Source organism: Cnephaeus nilssonii (assembly GCF_951640355.1).
Source record: "Cnephaeus nilssonii genome assembly, chromosome: 9".
Classification (NCBI taxonomy): Eukaryota; Metazoa; Chordata; class Mammalia; order Chiroptera; family Vespertilionidae; genus Cnephaeus; species Cnephaeus nilssonii.
The window spans coordinates 20571841-20575151 of NC_137080.1; the positions used below are offsets into that span (position 1 = coordinate 20571841).

A 3311-nucleotide genomic window follows, 5' to 3' on the forward strand; every position below is an offset into this window, starting at 1 on the left:
TGGTGATGGGGTTCTCAATAAATCCAATGTAAGGCAAGTAAATTGGAGAATGTTAACAAACAACAGAGGAGCCCAGTCACTGTAGAGGGTATACCAGAGATGAGGACTGAAGAATATGAAACTCTAAGCCCTTCCAGACAATGAAATGAAGCTGCTGATAAATTTCTTGTCAGAATTAGCTCAAAGTCTTGGGGTAAAATAAATTGAGATACAACCTTGGAAATTATGGAAGTCAAATATCTACCAAAAAAAGAGACAAAGATTGATTTTTTAAAAAGTATAGTAGCCCCTAGCCAGTTTTGCTCAGTGGATAGAGCATCAGCCTACAGGATGAAAGGTCCCAGGTTTGATTCTGATCAAGAACATGCACCGTGGTTGCAGGCTTCTCCCCAGCCTGGCCCTGGTCAGCGCACATGCAGGAGGCAACCACTTGATGTGGCAACCAATTGATGTGTTTCTCTCAACTCAATAGAACTCTCTGTCTTTCCCTCTCTCTTCCACTCTCTCTAAAAAAAAAATCAATGAAAAAATATCCTTGGATGAGGATTTAAAAAGGCTTTGATCAGGAAATTGCTAGATCATCAATTCAAAAATATTATTTAAAATTATTCAGAAGCTTCCTAGATTTTCCACCTTACTTATATAGCCTAGATGAGATTAGACCTTGGTTTGTAGACATAAGTCAGTCATTTCATCATTTATTTCAGAAAAAAAAAATCAAGTCTGTCCTAAGTATTAAGCAGGATGCTAGGTTCCCTTAATGCACCAACTATACAACAAAAAGATTATCTATAATAAAAGGCAGAATATTTTAAATGCCCCAACAGAGGTAAAAATAAAGCACAGGAGAATTTCAGAATAGAGACTATTCCCATTTGGTTGGGGAAATCAGATAAAAGGGACATGTGAGATGAATGTTAAAAAAAAGAACTGGAGCCGAAACCGGTTTGGCTCAGTGGATAGAGAGCGTCCGCCTGCGGACTCAAGGGTCCCAGGTTCGATTCCGGTCAGGGGCCTGTGCCTTGGTTTCGGGCACATCCCCAGTAGGGGGTGTGCAAGAGGCAGCTGATCGATGTTTCTAACTCTCTATCCCTCTCTCTTCCTCTCTGTAAAAAATCAATAAAATATATTAAAAAACAAACAAACAAACAAACAAAAAACAACTGGAATTTTTTTTCTACCGGTAATGAAGAAGACTTTAGGTAAAGTAAAACATCATACCTTAGAACAGGGGTCCTCAAACTACGGCCCGCAGGCCACATGCGGCCCGCCAAGGACATTTATCTGGCCCGCTGGGTGTTTTTGCCGCCGCTGCCTGCACTGCTTAGCAGCCTACTTAGCAGTGTGCATAGGAATTTGTTCATAGTTGTTTTTTTTTAAACTATAGTTCGGCCCTCTAACGGTTTGAGGGACAGTGAACTGGCCCCCTGTTTAAAAAGTTTGAGGACCCCTGCCTTAGAATATATTGGTTGGAAGTCTTCAAGGATGTTTAGGGAATAGCAAATTATTAGTTTGCTTCATGTATTTGAAAAGTGTTAGGAAATAATAACAATCCATTCCCTCTCACAAAAGAGTGTGTAGAATTGAATTTTGGGGAGCCTTAAATTCATAGCTGAAGAACTCATACTTAATTTGGTAGGCAATTGTCATTATCTGGGAGGCCTGTCTCTAAAGCTCATTACAGATGCTATCTGGCTTTCAGAGTCCATGTTCTTAAGCACTCCACTATGCTGCCTATGGACAATGATGCCTATTTATAAGGCCAGTGATTTTTTGGCAATATTTTAAGCACTTGATGGATATTTGGCCAATAGAAAAATTTCAGCATTGCTGAGGATTTGAGAAGGACAACCATAGAGCTCTCAGTCAGACAGGCCTGGAGTAACATCACAATGGCTGCCCAAGAAGAGCCTAAAGCTCAGTTCAAACCTGTATGGGTTGGTGACAGTGGGACTGGAAAAACTACACTCATGAAACATCTGACTGGTGAATTTGAGAAGTATGTAGCTACCTCGGCTGTTGAGGTCCATCCCCTGTGTTCCACACCAACAGAGGACCTATTAAGTTCAATGTACGGGATACAGCTAGCTGGTCAGGAGAAATTTGGTGGACTGAGAGATGGCTATTACAGTCAAGCTATATGCTATTATAATGTTTTATGTAACTTCTAGAGTTACTTACAAGAATGTGCCTAACTGGCATAGAGATCTGGTACGAGTGTGTGAAAACATCCCCATCATGTTGGGTGGCAACGAAGTAGAGATGAAGAACAACAGGAAAGTTAAGGCAAAATCATTGTCTTCCACTGAAAGAAGAATCTTCAGCACTACAACATTTCTGCCAAAAATGACTACACCTTTGAAAAGCCCTTCCTCTGGCTTGCTAGAAAACTAATTGGAGACCCTAACTTGGAGTTTGTTGCCATGCCTGCTCTTGCCCCACCTGAGGTTGCCATGGACCCCGCTTTGGCAGCAGAATATGAGCATGACCTGGAGGTTGATCAGACCACCACTCTCCCGGATGAGGATGATGACCTGTGAGAAAGGGAAGCTGGAGTCCAGCATTAGAAGTCTAGTTTTATAGGTAACTGTCATAGGATGTCAATGGTGCAGCGTTTGGGGGCACTCTGTTATATAGCTAAGCAGAACCTGTGCTTGATCTTTGGGATGCTGAAGGAGATGAATGGGTTTTGGAGTAAATATAGCAGTTAAAAAATATCTTCATTTTTTGGACCTCCATATTTAGCTGTTTTGGAATGCAGTTGTTCCCTTATTGAGTTTCAAATATAAAAATTTTGCAGTCACATCATAATATTCAGTGCTTAAACCTTGTTTGTTACCGTCATTCCTATTTCTTTTCAATTAGAATGAGAATAAAGTTGATTTCAAATATCTAAACTAAATAAATAAGTACAACCATAAACAGGTGAATAATAAATCCAATGTAGTGAGGGCTTTTGGGGAGCAGTTGCCTTTTACACTATACATTTTTTCCCCCTGTAGATCAATCTGGTATACCACTAAAAAAAAAGCCATATTATGGAACAAGTTTTTCTTACCCTGGTAAATTTACTTTTTTTTTTTTTAATATATTTTATTGATTTTTCACAGAGAGGAAGAGAGAAGGATAGAGAGTCTGAGAGAGAAACATCGATCAGCTGCCTCCTGCACACCCCCCACTGGGGATGTGCCCGCAACCAAGGCACATGCCCTTGACCGGAATCGAACCTGGGACCCTTGAGTCCACAGGCCAACGCTCTATCCACTGAGCCAAACCGGTTTCGGCTACTTTTGATGTTTGTGTCAAGAAAA

At 40.7% G+C, this 3311-nt stretch overlaps 1 pseudogene across 1 annotated transcript; it reads left to right on the forward strand.

The window, feature by feature from the left end:
- The first annotated feature begins 1892 nt into the window (after positions 1-1892).
- Positions 1893-2540, forward strand: LOC307105146 (GTP-binding nuclear protein Ran-like; annotated as a pseudogene). Its single transcript has one exon. The product of its transcript is annotated as a GTP-binding nuclear protein Ran-like (transcript).
- Positions 2541-3311: the final 771 nt, after the last annotated feature.